The 21580-nt window shown below is 40.5% G+C and overlaps 1 protein-coding gene and 1 long non-coding RNA gene across 2 annotated transcripts in view; one reads left to right on the plus strand and one right to left on the minus strand.

Annotated features, from left to right (window-relative positions):
• Positions 1–460: 460 nt before the first annotated feature.
• The window catches only part of LOC136664269 (uncharacterized), a 33087-nt gene continuing 11967 nt past the window's right edge, over positions 461–21580 (plus strand). The window contains exon 1 of the transcript XR_010795102.1: positions 461–532. The gene's annotated coding sequence lies outside the window, so the exon portion shown is untranslated. The remainder of the gene's footprint in view (positions 533–21580) is intronic.
• Positions 8853–19904, minus strand: LOC136710844 (uncharacterized). Its single transcript, XR_010804669.1, has 4 exons — positions 19785–19904; positions 15804–15912; positions 14123–14314; positions 8853–13881 (listed from the first exon to the last, which is right to left on the minus strand). It is a non-coding gene; the product is annotated as an uncharacterized lncRNA (long non-coding RNA).

Raw genomic sequence — 21580 nt, forward strand, 5'->3', positions numbered from 1 at the left:
GCTGCCTAAGAAGGCACTGACTGTATAGACAGCTGTTTAAGTACACAGCGTTCTAACGGTCGTTTGTCCTCATGAGGCAGATTATTGAGACACGACTTGTTCCCGCCCACCGCACGAAACAAGCCGTTTTTTTTTTTTGTTGTTTTTTTTTTTTGTTGTTTTTTTTTTTTATCTCACCGGTTAACGTCGCCTCAGTTTCACCGCGGTGGATTCTAATCTTCCCGGTATTTTTGCTCTGGGAGAAGAGCGAAATGGACAGGAGTTGTTCTTACGTTGCATCCTGGGATTGCCTTAGCAGCTAATGGAGGGTTCGATTCTACTTTCCAATTCGGCCATTTTGAGATACCTTAGCATAATGAGGTGTCTTTGAGAATTGGGACAGCCTACGTGTCGAGAGCGCGCACACTGTAAAATGCTCACTAGTGAAGACAGCTCACAAGTTTTTTAACGTTTTTGCTGAAGGTAAAGTGCACCAACAGTTAGCAAGTAAATCCCTCTTATTTCCATAGTGGAATAATACGTTTGAGAAGGGGTGAGTAGTTATACAGGACAATCACACTTCAAAAAACATTATGCAAGGAACACTGCTTATTTGTTAAAACATCAGCAGAGTTTGAGTAAATTAACATGTATCTTTGTATTGGTTCCTACTTTTTTTTCCACCTCCGGGCAAGGAGGGTTTAGTGTGACAGGGTTGTAGGGCCACGGCACGGATAAATAATTTTAATATTAATAATAATATTCCAAAAATACAGTCAGAATTCTGAGAATTACGTAAAAATTGAGGAATGCAGTGTACTGCTGAAGTCATACTATGGTATAGATTTCAGGAATAAATACTGAGTTCTCTGCCACATCAGGATCAGATTGTGATTAGTATTTAAACCCTGAATCGGTGCAAGAACACATTTATTCTGAAGAGGGCATGTAGTTTCACAGGATAAAAAAAAAAATGATCAGGAAAATAATCGATCCAGAACGAGTGGAACTTTATAGTGAATCACTCCCTCTCTTCCACTATTCACTCTGCTCTCTGCACTCTGACGTGACATCCTTTAAGTGCATCAACACTGGTACTGAAAACACAGGAACTGGGAACGGGTTCAGGAGACAAAGGTTAGACGCCTTAGACAAAAAAAAAAAGGAAAATCCTGTGTGTTGAGTAATGTGCCAGATTAATCTTGTCTGACATCTCTAAATATGTTTGGTTGGCCATGAACCACATGAACATTTACATCTTTTTGTCACAGGGACTGTGACAGACATTGACTATGTTCATTCACCAGCGTTATCAGGAGATATTCAGCATGACCTCCCACTCAGTTCCAGTCTTAGTTCCTGTATTGACCACAACGTACAGGATTACTACACTAGGTCAGAGACAAAACATTTAAAACTAATATGTCATCTAAAATTTACAATCCTATCACTGTATTATTACAATTCTAGTATTTTGTGCTGTCAGATGTGTCCGTAATTTGAAATCCTAAGCATGATTATTAAAATAACTCAGTATACCATAACAATTACCTGGTAACCTCTCAGCAACCATAGCATCTGCTTAACAACAACATAGATACCACCTAGCAACAACTTATCATTGCCTGAACCCTTGGGATACCATAGCAACAGCCTAGTTAAACCAAAGAAATCACTTAACAACACCTTAACAACCACCAGGAACACCATAGCAATAGCCTAGTGATACCAACTAACAATATAGCAACACTGTAGTAACCATTTGGGATACTACTGCAACCACCTAGCAACACTACAATGTAGTTTTCTTTGCTTAAACACTGGCATTTTCTATTTTCTACACTTTATCATTTTTAAGATATTAAAGAAAAATTGTTTTTCCCCACTACCAACAACTCTGTCTAACGTCCAATGGCTGTATTTCGATTGTCCCCAGAACCTCCAGATTTCTCTCTCTCTCTTTAAATATTGGTTATTTCTAGTCTCCAGAATCAAACTATTTTAATAACACAGCAGAGACTAGGAGACTTAAAATGTGCAAAAGTTTATTAGATATTTATGAGAAAAAGCATGATATAACAAAGTTAGATTAAACAAAAAATAAAAATAAAAAGTGTAAATAAAAACAAGCTCCTCAGTGTCACAGCCATCCATTATGTCTTTGCATTGTTCCAGATCTTAATCTGTGATTTAATCTTGGCTGAAAGCATGGAATCATTTGCTGAACAGACTTTGAACAGACAGGTTTTGGTTTTGCACTGATTCTCCTGAGTAGTACTACAACATTCTTCAAAAAGACGTCCCTTTCAGGCACTTGGGACTGGACGAGATAACAGGTCATAAGTTGGTGTGTTGTTTACAATGTTCATCATCTCCAGGAAGTGATGCACATGAACATCCAAAGCCATCAAGTTCTCATTCTCTTTATCACTTTTTGGTAACATCACAGTATTCTAGTTCATATGAGGAACAGTCAAATCTGTATATAGCAATAAGTTACACCCCCGGATTGCTTGCAGCCCACTTCCTGTTGTCTTTCTCATTATTCTAACACTCTAATCTCTTGCCACACAGGATTAATATATTAACCTTTTTGAACTTTAAATCTTTCCCTGTTGTTAACTTGATCCTGCTCTACATTTTTTATACAGCAAGGTGGGATGTTACTTGCTTAAGTTTATCATGTAGTTCAGTTTTCTGGAATCATCCTTTGTGCATATCCACTCATCTAATCAGGTTTATCCTTCATTTTTGTGTGCAATTAATAATAGGTTGGGTTTTGCTGAAATAGTTTATAGTTATAGGTGTAATTAAGGTTAGGTATCGAGCAAATTAAACATTTTCAGTTAATAAGGCACCATTAGGTGATGGATTTGCTGAGGTTAAGAAAATATATTTTTTTTTCAAATACATTAAATTCAGTAAACACTAGAAATTGCACATTAAACACAAGTTGTACATATACATACATTTAATTCTGCAAGTAGGACTGTTGTGTTGATATTTGGCAATACTCTGTTTGAGGTTAACACTGGATTTAAGATTCAGGTCCTTGAACCATGAGAAATGTAAAAAGAAACAATGCCAAATACTCACACAACAGACAAGCAATGTTTACATCCAGTAAACAGGAAACACATGGAATTGTTCTATTTTGGCAAGAGCTAATCTCACTCATGTAGCACCTTGTCAGTCATATTTCAAAGTAAAATACAGAGCCTTTAAAGTAAAAGTTTAACTTTTTACATTTATCCCAAAAGAAGCAGTTCTGCTGTTTTTTCCTATGACGCTGTCATCAGGTCCTAGAAAAAACAAATGGAACAAGTTCAACATCACCACTTGTTCTGGCTCAGGGGAGTTTGGGACATCCTGTCCGAACACAGCACTTTGGTGAGTCGCCCTGGATACTGAGCCAAATGTTTTAGGTATTGTTGTGTATCTTGTCTGTGTTTATGAGCCAGATTTCTTAAATCAAATTTCCATTTGTGTAAATTTAATTGACAATAACGTTTATCTATTAAAAAAAAAAAAAAAAGAAAAGTTGGTTCAGAATAAACTTTTGTAACAGAAGGATCACGCTACAAATATTTAACCTTAGGGTGTTTGTAAAGAGGTGCATTCATATCCATACACATATTACAACAATGACCAACACAGTGGGAAGCTCTGTAGCCAGCCGCACATGAGCCTAAAGTCAAAATTCCCAACACCAAGCATGGACAACGTGGTATATGGGCCCTACAGTTAAAGCACTGGAGCAGTAAAACTACATTCTGTGAAGTGATGGGGCTCTGTCCAACACATTTGATCTCACTCATGATGACAGACTGCGATCAAAACCTCTCAACAATGCTTTAAATGTGAAAGCCTTACCCAAGAGTAGAGGCTGTTACTGTAGCAAATAGAACCAAATCCAACTAAATTGATACCTTTGATTTCAGAAGAAACATTGAGTATTGGGCACATTGAGCCCACACTGTAAAAATTTCTTGTAAATTTTACAGTAAAATACTGGCAGCAGAGTTCCCAGGCATTTTCCGTATTTTTACAGGAACACTACTGTATTTCAAATTTACAGCATATTACTGTAATTGAATAATACAATAATCTACTGTAAATACTGTGATTTACACTAAAATAGTGGCAGCAGATTTCCCAGGCATTTACTGTATTTTTACAGGAACACTACTGTATTTCAAATTTACAGCATATTACTGTAATTGAATAATACAATAATTTACTGTAAATACTGTGATTCACAGTAAAATAGTGGCAGCAGACTCGCTGTAAATTTACAGCATTTTTTTTTTACAGTGCAATGATTCCATGTTTCTCTTTATCTACACATTTTAGATGTGTACATATCACTCAAGCCTTCCACCTACAATTTTAAAGTTGTTGTATGAATCCAACAGGTCTTGTCAAACAGGTATATGATTCATACTTATCATGTACCTGTGAAAGGCATGTGCTGCAGGCAGCTGATTGCCCTCATCAGGTGTGTTCACAAAACCATCAAGAGTCTGATACTATCAGTCCACAAACCTGGCCTTGCTGTCTGGATGTGTGTTTTGATTTCCAAAACACACACCCGGATGGACTGTTTATTGTTGCTGGAGATTTTAGCCATGCAAGTCTCAAGGAAGTGTTCCCTAAATTCCACTAGTATGTCAGTATGTGAACTTTGCTACGAGAGGAGCGAACACGCTGGATCTTGTTTACACAAACGTTCCAGACGCGTACAGGGCAGAGCCCCGACACTCAGATCACATGTCTGTTATGCTAATTCCTGCATACAGACCCATCGTCAGGCGATCGAAACCTGTTCTGAAAGAGGTGAAAATCTGGCCATCAGAAGCTGGATCCTGGACTTCCTGACTGGGAGACCTCAGTCAGTCTGGACCGGTAGGAATAACTGCTGACCCATGACTGTGCAGCGATGCACAGCTCAAATCATATCAAGTTCGCTGATGACACTACTGTGGTGTGTCTAATCAGTAAGAACGACGAGTCAGCATACAGAGAGGAGGTGCAGCGGCTAACTGACTGGTGTGAAGTCAACAACCTGTCTCTGAATGTGGACAAAACCAAAGAGATGTTTGTAGACGTAACCCCCTGGAGTCTGAGGGGTTTTCAGACACTCTGGTGTAGTCTGACATGCCTTGATTGTTTTACAAATTGTACGCATCTGAAATTATTTTTTCTCAAAGTGTTACACATGCATTTTTCAGAACTATCTCTGCAACAACAATGTTGAATCAGTAAGAGTGTCATACATCTATATTTTGATTAAATTTACTCTAAACTTAGACTTTCCAAAAACCTATTTTCAGAAGTGCTGATATACTGTGAAAAAACACATTCTAAACATTTCTCGCCGGGACCTTTGAGGTAAAAACTTTGTGAACACGGGTCTTGGCAACACTCTGCTGATTCTACTGTAATTTTATACTTAGGACATAACAAATGTGAGGTGACACTGTTTTTCTCAGTCACTGGCTCCTACATTGCATATGCATGAAGATAGGTGCGAAAACCAAGGTGCGAGGTCCCCACCCCACTGCCTAATGAATGGCCCATTAGCTGTCACCGCCACAGCTGTCAAAAGAGAAGAGACAAGAGGCAGATGGTCACAGTTTATTGCAAAAAAAGAGAACTAAACAAGCAATAAAAACAAAAAAAATAAATAACTGGCATGAATTAAAATAAATGGAAAATGTGTTCACATGTAAAGATAGTGATAATATACTAAAGATAGTCATACTGTATGTCCTTGTGTGTGTATTTATGTTTGAGTCAGTTCAACAAAAGATGCCAGTCTCTAAAACAGTTTCTGTCTGGCTGCATGGGGTTTTTGCATACCACACAGCTGTTCAACAAGCTCTTCCATGAATGCCTTGTGGGTCAGGCTGTCCTGTTGCATAAGTTGTTTGTGGAGAATGTAGGCATTGGTAGCAGCCATGTCCAAGAAGTGAAGAAACAGTTTTCTGTACCACTTCAAAGTTTTGTGCTGAGTTGTGTAATGCTAAATGCTAAACTTACAGAGCAGATGTGGAAGGACCATGTGTTTACACGTTGGTGGTTGCAGACTTGGTTGACGCCGTTGTCTTTTGCTTGGAGGTGGAGTATTTTCCACATTTCTGAAAGAAAAATAAAAAGAAATGTGAGCAACTGTCTTCTGAGCCATTTACACATAAGCCACACTTATGGTACTGGAGCCTCGCATGCTAATGTTAGCACTCTCAGCATGCACACTCAGATTAGCAACAGGCTACACTTGAATGTGCCGTTTACACAACAGCAGCATTCAGTGTATTTACATAAGCATGAATGAACTCGTTCTTGCATAATTATACATCTTACATGGTTTTTTTACATTCATTTATGCATTCATATACAAAGTAATACTTATTTAATTTATTCTTTATTTTAATTTACCCGGAATTCGAGGAGTGTACTCAGTAAGCGCGAAGCGTGGGTTTGTTTCATATAAAAGGAAATATTTCACTTACCTATCACAAAAATCCTCCTTCGGATCAATCCGCATCTCAAAATAAATCTTTATTATAAATCTTCGTCACTGTCCTCCCCGCTTTCGTCAGATGAGCTGAAATCCTCTTCACTCTCCAGAGCAAAGCTCTCCTGGATGTGTAGCAGTGCCTCTGCAGCTTCCGTGAGTGCGACATGACGAAGCTCCACGAAAATAATTCCGCGACATGTGCTCTGTGTTTATAACAAGCGAATGGGCGTTTTCATGCAAATTATCAGCCAATGATCCTCCACTAGCAGCTGCCGAATTACCATAGTGTCAACATATGAATGGCAGAACGCGTCTATGGGCGGAACAAAAAAGCTTGTGCCTCAAAAAAATGTGCCGGTTGTTGTTTACGCTTCTCTAACAAGAATATAAATATATATATCGTTTCATCCTATGTATAGTTGGAAAGTAGACCCTTCAAGGTTTCCGAGGTATGTTGTATTTTTTTTTTAGGATAAAATCTCGCAGAGTTATATACGTGTTTATGTGGAATTTCAATTTTATCCCGCCGACGGCATAGCCGACCTCAGAGGAAAAACAAGGGGTGAGCACTCGCCCCTGAACATCGACAACTCTGCAATGGAGATTGTCGAGAATACCAAATTCCTTGGTGTTCACCTAGCGGATGATCTCACCTGGTCCACTAACATTAGTTACCAGTAACATCAGAAAGAAAGCCCAGCAACGCCTCTACTTTCTGCGAAGGCTGAAGAAGGTTCATCTCCCACCACCTATCCTCACCACTTTTTACAGAGGAGTCATCGACAGCTGCATCACTGTCTGGTTTAGGAACAGCACTGTGGCAGATCGCAAGTCCCTCCAGCGGATCGTGAGGACAGCTGAGAAGATTATCGGCGTGTCTCTTCCCTCCATCACAGACAACCACACCACTCGCTGCACCCGCAAAGCACTCAGCATTGTGGGAGATCACACACACTCTTCGACCTACTGCCGTCTGGAAAAAGGTATCGAAGCATTTGAGCCCTCACATCCAGACTCTGTAACAGCTTCTTCCCACATGCTATCAGACTCCTGAACATCTAGAGACAGAAACTTCACAAAACACTGGTTAGTTGGACTCCCCCCCCCCAACACACACACACTTATGGTTTTGTATTGTATTGTATGGATATTATTTTTTTATTTTCTGAGCTATGTCTTTTGCACTTTAATGTATGTGCACTGTTTTATGTTTGCACTAGTTGCACTTTAAAGTTGTGTATTGTCTTATGTGCCACCTTGGTCCTGGAGGAACGCTATTTCGTTTCACTGTGTACTGTAAACACTGTATACTGCTGAAATGACAAACTTCTTGAACTTGAACTTGTCAGGACTCCAGTAGCATTTTAGACTGGCTCTCTGTACATCTGCGTACATGCATGTCCATGTATCGTTTTGTACGGGTATTGGTCAATTCCTTCTACACATAAAGCCACATAGCAGATGACTGGTCCTTTGGCATGCCAGTCAAATGTCTTTTCCTGTAGTATTAGGCAGTTATAGGCAACATTAAAGGGGGAAAGGAACCAGACGCTCTAGGGGGTGAGTCTAGGACTCGTACAGAACACTGCTCCTTAACTCAGTCCTGTGTAATTTACCCCTCTAGCTCACACCTGACACGGTGCACGGCTGAGAGAATACAAGCCAGCCACCAGTTCTGGGGAGTGTCTGCTAACTGATGCTGCATAAATCTTAAGCCAATCGACTATAATAATAAGTACTGCTTTTTTCATATCAATGCGTTTAAAGTTCAACTTAATTAATACTGAATTCATTCACAGTGTACTGTTCTCTTTTGGACCAGCATTACATAAGCTCATACAGGTCCAAAGGTCTGAGTGAGGTGTCTGTAAGGAGAGGCATAGGGCACTTATGGTGTTTTGCAACTATTCTGCGCATGGTCTATAAAGCATGAAGGTGGTTGCTGCAGGAAGGACATCTGGCGTATAGGATTTACAGACTTACAACTTTACACACCTACATCAGCTACTCACATATACAGCCAGGGGGTTAAAAGGTGAAGGTGAAGTGAATGCCATTGAATTCAACCTTTCTATCTTTTTATCTTTGTTCTTTTAATGTGCTGATGTGTCACTACACAGTATGGAAACCTCACTGCAGACTGTAGGTAAATATATTTATTTATAATGAGAGCACAACTTTACAATGTCGTATATTAACACTTGTCAGCTGACAGAGAAGTGATAGTAAAGAGAGATACATGCTTTTTTCATTCGTAACATTCCACTGTACTCTTTTGTTGAAGCTGGAATGGGGGGGGGGGGGGGGGGTGAGAGGCAGGGACAGAGGAGAGAGGATGTAAGGGGAGGGGCACAGGGCCGGGACAGAGAAAGAGAGAGAGGTGTGGGCAGTCATGTGCAGGGAAGGCTAAACTACTCCTATGGCTCTAACCAGGGGCACCAGGTGAAACACTCATGTTGGTCAAAGGGCATTTCTTTTGAATATAATTATGTTCAAATATTGATCCATCCTCACTGAAGATTACACACACACACCCTAAGACAATAACCATAATTCTAAAACTAAACACTAACACTAACTGTAATCGTAATCCTAATTAAAAAGCACCAATTTTTATTAAAGTTAACCCTATGAACCCTATGCATATAGCTATTAAAGATAAAAATACAAAATGAAGATTTATTTAAGCTTTTTAGTTTATATTTGTTAATCTAATGCATTATTATTTGATGTGAAACCAAAAATACCCCTAATACCCCTATGAAAACCTATAAATCAATAATAGGAATATGTTTTTGCTGATGACTCAGTTTTCTGCCCAGAGACAGCGTGAGATGACGTCATTTGAGTCAAAACAAAACTGAAAGTAAACGCCGTCTGTTTGTTCCTTCATAGCGTCTTTTATTTTGATAATAGCGATTATAATTACACCATTTCATGACGAATATGACACACAAATTTTGAAGGAGCACCTTGGTTTTTAGGTGTTTTTTCACACTGGATTACTCCCAGAGGCTTCACAGCACCGCGATGAGAGCGCTATTTTTAGAAACGGTAGGATCTGCGCTTTCTAACGGTATACGGAGCTCACAGACGCATTCAGACATTCAAGACTTACAAAGCTGGTTATATAAGGTGTGTTCTACCCCGCTCATTGCGGGGTTAGAGTTGTTTAACTAACGCTTTGAATAAAATACAGATTTGCACAGGCAAGTTCAGTTTATTTACCAATAGCTATATTGAGTGATATTTGAACCACCAAACCACAATGGACCCTTCTGACCGTACCAACATTTGGTAGTTTGGAAATCTTAAAGGCTAAGCACCAGCTCTATGAAAGTGTCAAACAAATAAATACAGTGGAATTTGAGTTTCTAACATGTGTTTATTGATCGTCAAAAAACAAGTTATTTCTTACTAATTCAAGGAATAATGTTTAAAAGACCGTTGGTCCCCCCAAATTGTGAATAAAAACGGAATGCAATGATGTGGAGATGGCAAATGTCAATATTTTATTCGTAATAGAACATAGATGACAGATCAAAAGTTTAATCTGAGTAAATGTAACATTTTAAAGGAAAAATATTTTGATTAAAAATTTCACAGTGTCAACAAATCCCAAAAAAGTTGAGACAAGTGGCTGGAAAAAGGAATTTGAGCATATAATGAACAGTTGGGAGACCAATTAACACTAATTAGGTCAATTGACAACATGATTGGGTATAAAAAGAGCTTCTCAGAGTGTCAGTGTCTCTCTGAAGCCTAGATGGTAAGAGGATCACCAATTTCACCATTGTTGCACAGAAAGATAGTGCAGTGATACCAGAATGGTGTTACCCAGCGTAAAATAGCAAAGACTTTTAAGTTATCATCATCAACCGTGCATAACATCATCAAAAGATTCAGAAAATCTGGAAAAATTGCTGTGCGTAAGGGTCAAGGCCGTAAAACTCTACTGGATGCTCGTGATCTCCGGGCCCTTAAACGTCACTGCACCTCAAACAGGAATGCCACTGTCAAGGAAATAACGGAATGGGCTCAGGAATACTTCCAGAAAGCATTGTCAGTGAACACAATCCACCGTGCCATCTGCCGTTGCCAGCTGAAACTCTACAGTGCAAAGAGGAAGCCATTTCTAAGCAATCTCCACAAGCTCATACGTTTGCACTGGGCCAGGGGTCAGATGAGTCACGATTTGAAGTTCTTTATGGAACACTGGGACGCAATGTCATCCGGACCAGAGAGGACAAGGATAACCCAAGTTGTTATCAACGCTCCGTTCAGAAACCTGCGTCACTGATGGTATGGGGTTGCATGAGTGCTTGTGGCATGGGCAGCTTGCATGTCTGGAAAGGCACCATTAATGTAGAGAACTATGTTCAGGTTCTAGAACAACATATGCTCCCATCTAGACGTCATCTATTTCAGGGAAGACCCTGCATTTTTCAACAAGATAATGCCAGACCACATTCTGCAGCAATCACAACATCATGGCTACGTAGGAGAAGGATCCGGGTACTGAAATGGCAGCCTGCAGTCCAGATCTTTCACCTGTAGAGAACATTTGGCGCATCATAAAGAGGAAGGTGCGACATAGAAGGCCTAAGACGGTTGAACAGTTAGAGGCCTGTATTAGACATGAATGGGAGAGCATTCCTATTTCTACACTTGAGAAACTGGTCTCCAGTTATGAGGTGGAAGGCAGCGGTTACGACTTCATCCCCACCGTACTGGACAGATCTGTGAGATTGACCTTTACATTCTAGATTCATATCTGGAATTACACAAAAGCACATTCATGACATGGAAATGCATCTCTATTAGTTAGTCAAATTGGTGCAGCCTCATGGTTCGGCTTCCTGCTTCAGTCTCTAGTTCTACAAAGCCACCAGGACAGAAGTTAGAACTAACTCTTCAGTGTGAACTCGTTATCAAAGCAGGTCAAGCCTCATCAAATTTCTTCACTCTCGTTCACACAATGAAATTCTTAATTGCAGAATGTTTCACACAATCAACATTAGACACAATGGCTTTACAGGCTGCTGAAAGGATTAAAGACAGCGTTACATACCCATACAGTGTATAATACACACAGCACGTAGGTCATTAGTTAAGGGAGAATTAAACTGTCAACTCTGTAACACTCAAAGACCTGCCTTCTGATGTTTCAATGTTGTAGCTGCTTCCATTTTGATTTGTGAAATGTATGTCCAAAATGTATATGGAATTTATGAAATTTACTTACGCTAAATCACAGCTTAGGAATGACTCTATTAAAGAAAATGGTAGGATATCACATGTAGTTCCTGCTAAAAAACATTATAGAATGACTGTATAAAGGCTAAGCACCAGCTCTATGAAAGTGTCAACAAATAAATACAGTGGGATTTGAGTTCATAACTTGTGTTTATTGATAGTCAGAAAACATGTTATTTCTTACTAATTCAAGGAATAAGGTTTAAAAGACCGTTGGTTCCCCCCCCCAACGGTGTTGGGAAACTTTAATAGGCGTCTTGCCTGTGACGTAGATGGTGGACAACAACTCTAGAAGTTGCACTTAATTTAATGCAAAATGATGAAAAGGTGTGTTGTTTTTGGCTGCAATCATTCAATGTACAGTGGGACATCTGTGAACAAATGGCCCAAAGATCCCAAAATATCCAGAAAATGGACTAAATTTGTCAACTTTAAATAAGCACTTTGGAAAGGACCATCCGCTCACTCCGTTATCTGTAGCTCATTTCACTGGCGCTTTTCCAACAATATGGGCATGTAAGGACACCAACGAAAGGTGTTCAAGAGCCTCTGTAACATGGAGGTAAACAGGGTAAGGACACTTACTTTGCCTGTTTTAGTTGGTATTTGTTCAGTGTGAAATTTATACACATTTAAATATCTTCATAGATTACAATGACCACTAAAGAATCTAATCTACAACTGAGAAATATATGTCTCTGGAACTGTCTGTTGAATGTTTGGTTTAAACAAGTAAAAAGTACTTAAGATTCACTGTGTTCTTGGTGGTCAGTGACACACACATCTTATTATCCCCAAAAACCACAAGCTTGTAGCAGTGACTGAATCAAATCTTGGCAGAAGTATTCAGATGATCTCAGTCTTTATAAAGTGGATCTTTTATGAAGTGTGTTGCTGGTTTCTATCCATCCATTATTCACAGCTTATCTGGGTCTGGGTCAAGCAGTCAGAGAAAAGAATCCCAGACCTCCCTCTCCCCAGCCACCGCCTCCAGCTCTGAGGCAATCCCAGGCCGTGTCCTTGGTCTGCCCCGGGGCCCCCTTCCTGTTAGACATGCCTGGAACACCTCACCAGGAGGGCGTCCAGGGGGCATCCGAACCAGATGCCTGAACCACCTCAACTGGCTCCTCTCGACCACGAAAACGAAAAGGTGTGTTGTTTTTGGCTGCAATCATTCAATGTACAGTGGGACATCTGTGTACAAATGGCCCAAAGATCCCAAAATATCCAGAAAATTGACTAAATTTGTCAACTTTAAACGGGCACTTTGGAAAGGACCGTCCGCTCACTCCGTTATCTGTAGCTCATTTCACTGGCGCTTTTCCAACAATATGGGCATGTAAGGACACCAACGAAAGGTGTTCAAGAGCCTCTGTAACATGGAGGTAAACAGGGTAAGGACACTCACTTTGCCTGTTTTAGTTGGTGTTAGTTAACGTTAGCTTGACTCGCTAAACTCGGTGTCTCAGATTATACTCCGCTACGTAGCTGCATTACGGAGGTTTATAGTGTCGGATGAATTCGAGTTCGACTTCGATCACATTTACAAGAATAACGGTACCTCTACATTTGAGTTTAGCTTATTGCTAGGCTATTGTCATGAATAATGTTGGTTATTTAGCTAGATACTGTCATAACAGTCAGTCATAACGGTGTTTTACCGCGGCGTTGTTCAGCTGTTGTCCACCAGTGACGTCACGGTTGCGTTCAAGAATTTCCGTAGCGAGCTCGGGTTTTTCCATCAATTTAATAAAATGGTTAGTTTTAAAGCAAATTAAGCTGCTATTTTCATTTTAATTCATACTTATATCTGTCAGTAACTACAATAATGTGAAATATTCACGGAGGTCCATTAAGTGGTGCTTAGCCTCTAAGCTACAACATGGTAAATGAATTTAAATGTTTTATTTTGAAATGCAGGGCTGGTAACGGTAATGCTAGGCATGTGATGTTCCCATATTAAACATGACATATATAGGGCACTTAAACTAATGGTGCTTTTCCACTGCATGGGATTGGCTTGACTGAAATCGCTTTTAGATTGTTGCTTTTCCTCTAGCACAGCTCTCCAGTGAAATGGATCCAGTGATGTCGCAAATCCCCATCTCTAGCGAGAATCACGGGCTCTGAAAACCACAACAAAGTAAAGTTAGGCACTGTTTACTCATGTATGCACATGTTGTTTTGATAGTAGGGGTGGCGTGGGGTGCTGAGTAATTTGATTTGCTCAAGGGGGGGTTGGGGGGGGGCAGCATTTCTATAGTGAGAGTCAGGGGAAGGGGTTATAGAAAGAATGAGAGAAAAAGACAGAGCGAGTGTGAAAGAAGACAAATATGTGTCAAATAGTTTAGATTGCATATTACATACCTTCCTCAAAGTTCCTGGCGTGGACGGAGGGGTGAATGGTGGGCTGAATATCGAAATAATGAACCTGCAGCATTTCCATGCGTGCTGACCACCATGCAAATGTATAAACCATCGAGTTCAGTTGAGGAGTTGAGAAAGTGTAGTCTGTCTCCTTCAGCCTTTACTGCTTCAGGAAGAATACCTGAACCCTGCCTGGAGTAAAACAAGAGCTCTGTGAGGAGAAATGTGTGCCAATGTAGATCTGTAGAAGGAGTGAGAACATGCTCTACATTAATATAAATCACTCCAGCTGTGGAGCTCTTTACTGAGAGCAGCTGAATACACGCTTATAAACAAACTTATAACCAGGAGTTTATAAAAAAAAGTGTTCTTTGATTCAAATTGACAGAAGAGTCTCATTTGAAGGGTCTGACAGGCTGGGTGACAGTAAGATAGAGTGGCCTTCCGTTTTTTAAAAAAAGAGGACACTGGGGACACACAGACATCTGTCAGGGTTAGTACATTTACATTAATATTTAATAATATATACTTACAAATGAGGATCTAACATTCAAACTACAGCACAATTTATACAAAATACCTGACATTAAGTGCAATATGCCAGGAAGTAATAAGTGCAGTATGTTGTCGCTTTAAGTAAGCCTACGTTTTCGGACGGTGGCTGGTTGCAAATGCACAAGCAAACCATGACGTGAAATTGATCGATCGATGAGATACATTTTACACATCCCCAAAAAGAGGACCCTAAGTAACGAAGCCATTGTTAAGAGGCTAAAATGATAAGTAGAGACTTGCCTGGGCCCTGCAGTCTTTATAAAACCAAAATACTCCAGTGTTTGAGGTCTTTGGTTTGTCGATTACGAGAAAGGATGGTTCCTCAATGTGTGGGAAAAGTCACATTCAGTGAGGAGGAAGCGTCTGGGCTGATTTTCCTGGATCCTGACTTAGCGACTTATGCAGAGTGACATGCATCATGAACCAAATGTAAAAAAAAAAATAGTACAGCATGGTAACACGTTTAGAACTTCACCTACTTCATCTGGGGTTCATTCTTCAGCTAAACAATAACACAAAACATACCTCCAGACCATGTCTGAACTACATTAGAGGGGACTTGGAACACATTAACAAGTCAGAAGGCTTTAGTTTTGTGAATAGATTAGATTTCACAAGCCTCCGAGAACCAAGAAGCAGTGCTCTTTCCTTTAGGTCCATTAAGTAGTCCATTAAGTGGTGCTTCGCCTTTAACCCAAAGCACTTACAAAGATTCACAAAACACCAACACGAATGGTTCAAACCCGTATGGAATACAGAAGTCCAGTGGGGAGCAGGAGTAATGTGATCATAAGATAATACTTTACCACTGCATTGTGTAAAACGTAGTGTAGAAGAAGATGCTTGAGACTGAGCCCTAGTGTTGTGGTGGTGTAATTGCAGAGCGACACCAATGCAGAAGTGTAAAATGCTCACAATGGCGTAGGGTTTGCATTAAGAAGTGTTTTTGTTCTATGGTATAAATTAATGTAAACTTCAATGGGATTTATAAAATGTACATGGGCTGGTCATGTGTGTATGCCTGTTTTCACTTCCGTAGGAAAATGCTGTGGACAGTTTCACATGTTTACAGGTGCCACGCAATACAAGAGTATACATGAGCAATATACAAATGTATATTATTTACTTCTGCCATTTGCATTCATAGTCTTCATGAATGTCTTCAGCTACACATTTATACTCTTCAGCATGCTTTGGGTTATCAACAGGAGTGATGTAAACCAACGGAGAATGAGCTGAGGGAGAGAAAAAAAAGACATTAGTGATGATCTGTAGGTATAAGGGAGATCCTCAGGGGTTTCCCACCCCCACCCAACCAAGACCAGTGCATGCCCAGCAGTACACAATTACCCAGAGGTATGTTCACACAAAGCTAATACATGTTAGCGACTATCCACAGGCTAATAAAGCCAAATCTGAACAAACGACTCCTCATTCCATCTCAATGAAGCTTTAGTTCATGATGTTTTGGACGTGTACCCTTCCACAGGGACATATTTTCAGCTTTTGGGAGGAGACCCCATTGTAATTTCATATAAAGGATCTGCGTACTCACACGTGGCACATATTCAGCCAAGTTTTTGCTATTCATCGTTTTAATTTGTTGTGATTCACAAATGTCTGCGTACTGCTAAAGATAACCTATATGAGCCAAAGTATTTAACACATCCATAATTAATGTGATGGAAATTTGTTTATATAAATGATTTATAATCAATAGAGATATTTAATCAGCAATGGCCACACGTGCCAATTGTTTTATTCCTAATTCTCTGTGTGAGACCGCAGACTTGTGTGTGTGTGTTTCAAATAACATATCGACACCTTCCCTTCAATCAACTCCCTTTGTCTCCAGACCACAGAGGTAGAGGGGAGGCACAGGCCATGTCTGGAAAGGTGTTAGAAATACAGGAGATAGGGAAAACGAATGGTGGGAAACTCTGAGTTTTGGGAACAGGATACAGCGAAAGATTACTGAAATGTAAAAGAGCGAACAGATGGTGTACTTCAAAGGGTTTTCCATGTATAAAAAGTTGTTTACACCACATTAATCACCAGCAAATATGTGCTGACCCCTGCTTTTCTTCAAGAAATCTTCTTTCACAGCAGCTGAGCAGTGCTTGGAATTTGTTCAAAAGGTCAACGTGTCATATTTTGAATAATTGTATCTGAGCAGAACGTAAAAAAATACTGGTCTCCGTCGAGTTTGTTGGTATAAATGGCTTAAATGGTATACTTGATTAATTCAGCTGCCCATAACACATAATTGGAGCATCTTTTAAACAGCTCACAGCTCTTGGCTGCTAAACTTTTCCTGTTAACGTGTGGAGGGTGTCAACAGACTGACAGCGTTAAATATCTGCTTCTGCAACTCAATCTTGAGTTGCATTAAAATAGCTGATTCATTCATTCATTATCTGTAAAATTTATCCAGTTCAGGGTGGGTCCAGAGCCTACCTGGAATCATTGGGCGCAAGGCAGGAATACACCCTGGAGGGGGCGCCAGTCCTTCACGGACAACACACACACACCCCTATGGACACTTTTGAGTCACCAATCCACCTACCAACGTGTGTTTTTGGACTGTGGAAGGAAACCGGAGCACCCGGAGGAAACCCACGCAGACACAGGGAGAACACACCACACTCCTCACAGACAGTCACCCGGAAGAAACCCACGCAGACACAGGGAGAACACACCACACTCCTCACAGACAGTCACCCGGAGGAAACCCACGCAGACACAGGGAGAACACACCACACTCCTCACAGACAGCCACCTGGAGGAAACCCACGCAGACACAGGGAGAACACACCACACTCCTCACAGACAGTCACCCGGAAGAAACCCACGCAGACACAGGGAGAACACACCACACTCCTCACAGACAGTCACCCGGAGGAAACCCACGCAGACACAGGGAGAACACACCACACTCCTCACAGACAGCCACCCGGAGGAAACCCACGCAGACACAGGGAGAACACACCACACTCCTCGCAGACAGTCACCCGGAGGAAACCCACGCAGACACAGGGAGAACACCCCACACTCCTCACAGACAGTCACCCGGAGCGGGACTCGAGCCCACAACCTCCAGGTTCCTGTGACTGAAACACTACCTGCTGCACCACCATGCCGCCCAATAGCTGATTCAATTTAAATAATTACTGGGATGTCTCAAACACAGAAGAAGGTATTTTTGATGTATTACACATACATAGTTCAGTAGTAACCCTAACAACTTAAAAACGCTACACTCAATATCAGTATTTTTCATTGTTTTTTCAAGAGTTACTAATCTAAACACAGAGCATCTCCAAAAACTCACACTTACCTCGAGAAAGTCCAGACACGAGGATCACGAGCACATATACTTTCAAAATGTTATCGTGCGACATCATGTTCAATCGCAAAACCCGCTAACACACTTCTGACTTAGGCTCTCCGATGCGGAAGCTGATTTGCAGTGTTTCCTTCATTTGCTCCTCCCATGCTCTGCAGTCCTTGTGATGTGATATTTATGTGTGTGTAGGGCAGGAGTGTGTGAAGCCCAGGAAAAATATATTTTGTTTAATTTACAGTATATGGGATATTTATTTCCTGCCTCTTTCGCAGATTGATTCAAAAAGTATTCTGGGCTTAAACACTCCGTATCAGCACAAAATGCTGAGAGGAGTTTGGGTGCGGTCCTACTCCCAAAATGATGTTACTGATGATAACTTCAAATACTGATAAAAACTGACTGAAATTTTCAGATTCCACAGGGTGGAGCTTCTGGAAGTCAGTTTTGGTCATTCTTTAGACAAATCAAGATGTAAAACTATCAACAAACACTGTACATGTGTGTACTTAAATTCAGCGCTGGGGAGTAACTGTTTACCTCCAAATGTAAAAGTATCAGACTGGTGCTTTTATTAAGAATACATCAAAACCATAATATGTGCACTTCATGTACTCCGGTGTACGACTGTCACATCTGTCCCTCAGTCAGTGCCCTATGGACAGGGACACTGAACTGTGATGGACCTATAACAACTGTACTGACCCTTAGCTTGGTACTTTGGTAGCTTCTTTTGAACTTTCCCTCTGACTAATTTGCTTGGATGATTCTCTTATGGTTTTCACATTAGTGACAAAATGGCGGAATTTTCATTAAACAGTTCACTTCTGCCCCCCACACACACACCACTCAGCAACCTCATCAGTTACCACCAATACCCAACTGTGACTTTGAAAATCAGGCAGGCACTCAACCACTTCAACCAGCCTCCAGGCTTCATATCCCTGTATTAGCACTACTGTTGACACCGGGTTTGTTTATACTGGTACTGTCACTTCAGCTCCTCATCAGACCTAGCTGTGACTTTTTCACTAGAACCGGTATGCACTTGTTCACTTTATTTAGTTGTTATACGATTATCTTGCACTACTGTGTACCCATTGACTCATGTATGTCTATCAGTGAGCTGCTGGTAGTGTATGTGCTACACTTGTCTTCTGTTTGTTCAGTCACTCCTGAAACTAATCACATGCACGTTGTTATTATGATGCTGTAATCGAGTGGTGGTTTTCCTGTTTTACTGCTGTCTGTATTTTACACAGGAAACAGCGATTGTCTTAGAGAATGATTGTAAGTCGTGTGTGTGTGTCATGCCTGTGAAATAATCACAGAGGTGAAAATGCATGCACTAGGAATGTAATCATTTTTTTGACCTAGATTTGACTTCAAGCTTAAAGCAGCAGTGTGTCCAGCGCCTCTCCTGGGACAGGGTCTTGTCTCCATCCACCCATTACGTCTGCAGTATCATGGATCAATAATATGGACAATTAGTGAGTACACTACCAGCACAACCGGCACTGCCCTGCAGCACAGGGCATGATCAACCACACAAACAATACCTCTGCTAATAAGAAATGATCTTATATTTGTTTGTATTAACTGTACGATGTAAATATCAGAAGACTGTTATTGCTATATTGCATTTTATAATTTCAGTAATAACCTACACACCTTTAAAATCACTACACTCTGTATCAACTCTTAATCAACTTTCTTTCCAGTGCTATCTCTCTGACCAAAGTCCATATCAAACAACTCACTTACCTTGACAATGTCTGGCCATGAGGAGAGTAAGCAGAGCTATGTACAGAATGATATAGTGAGACATTATTTAAAAACTCAAACCCTAAGGCACACATACACACAGGTGTCAGAGCCCAGAAGCTGATCAGCAGCCCTGAGCTCAAAGGCTTTTTATATGTTCTTAGCTCTGCCCACATTCTGCTTCACTGTGATTTGATTGGCTAACAATCCACAAGGAGGCAGACGCTGGCACTAAGTTCCTCATTCATAGCTGAGCATTAGGAGTGAGAGGTAGCTCATTAACCATTGCTGCTAGAATTTTTAAACCCCTCAATATCCAGCCAAAAGCATCCTGTGACCACTGATGATGCAAAAGTGGATGACAAATTTGCAGCAACAGCTTCTGTGTCTAATTAGTTTCTACAACATTGGTTTACAACGTACACTGTCTTATAACTAATTGTCACTTGTCTTTATAACTTTAATTAGGAAACATAAGTGCACCTTATTCTATTATAATCGTAGATTTAAAAAATGCACTCATTTCATGTGTTGGGTGTGTTCTCCCTGTGCCCATGTGGGTTTCCTCCGGGTGCTGGGGTACACACGTTGGTGTGTTTGGTGACTTTGGTTCCCCCTCCAGGGTGTGTTCCTGCCTTGCGCCCAGTGATTCTGGGTAGGCTCCAGACCCCCTGCGACACTGAACTGAATGAATGTTCATTCAGGAAACAGCGATTGTCTTAGAGAATGATTGAAAGCCATTTCATCCTCTTCTGCTTACATTATACAAATTGAGCTGGGGCTAGACAGTGTAAAGGTTGTGTGTGTCACACAGAGAGATGAAATGAGAAGAGACTAGATCCCAAAGGGAAATGCATGCATGCACTAGGAATGTAATTATGTAATCATTTTTTGACCTAGATATGACTTCTGGCTTAAAGCAGCAATGTGTCCAGCGCCACGGAGCATTTCCCCCTGGGACAGGGTCTTGTCTCCATCCACTCATTACGCCAGCTGTATCATGGACCAACAATATGGGCATATCAAAAAGAGTGGGCAGTTAGTGGGTACACTGAAAATTCATATGCGTCAAACTTATAAATATTCACCTCTCTTCTGGAGGACAGAACGTAATGCACCTTTAGGGAACACAACTGAACTTTTAAGTACTTTGTCTGTTGTACATTTACACTGTGTGTACTTTTAGTGAACAATAATATACCAATCTACTGTACCTTTTTTTCGTAGAGTGTAGGTGATTGTAACAGAGTGGACAACCCAACACACACTAACACACTACCACCACCAAGTGAGCATCACAGCAGCTCTGAGAATGCTCCACCACCCACATTACTCCTACTCTGGTAGTAGTCCTATGAGCTTATATTGTTTTTATTGGCTGTTCTTCTGCACTGGGCAAACTTTCTAGTACCTGTTGATGGCAGGAGCCCAGCCAATTAAATACTACTGCTGATAATATATAAACATATTTGCACATAGCAACTGAGAAATATAGAAACATACACTGTAAAAAATTTCTTGTAAATTTTACAGTAAAATACTGGCAGCATTGTTCCCAGGCATTTACCGTATTTTTACAGGAACACTACTGTATTTCAAATTTACAGCATATTACTGTAATTGAATAATACAATAATTTACTGTAAATACTGTGATTTACAGTAAAATAGTAGCAGCAGTGTTCCCAGCCATTTACTGTATTTTTACAGGAACACTACTGTATTTCAAATTTACAGCATATTACTGTAATTGAATAATACAATAATTTACTGTAAATACTGTGATTTACAGTAAAA

The sequence above is a fragment of the Hoplias malabaricus genome, chromosome 12 (genome assembly GCF_029633855.1).
Source record: "Hoplias malabaricus isolate fHopMal1 chromosome 12, fHopMal1.hap1, whole genome shotgun sequence".
In the NCBI taxonomy this organism is placed as follows: domain Eukaryota; kingdom Metazoa; phylum Chordata; class Actinopteri; order Characiformes; family Erythrinidae; genus Hoplias; species Hoplias malabaricus.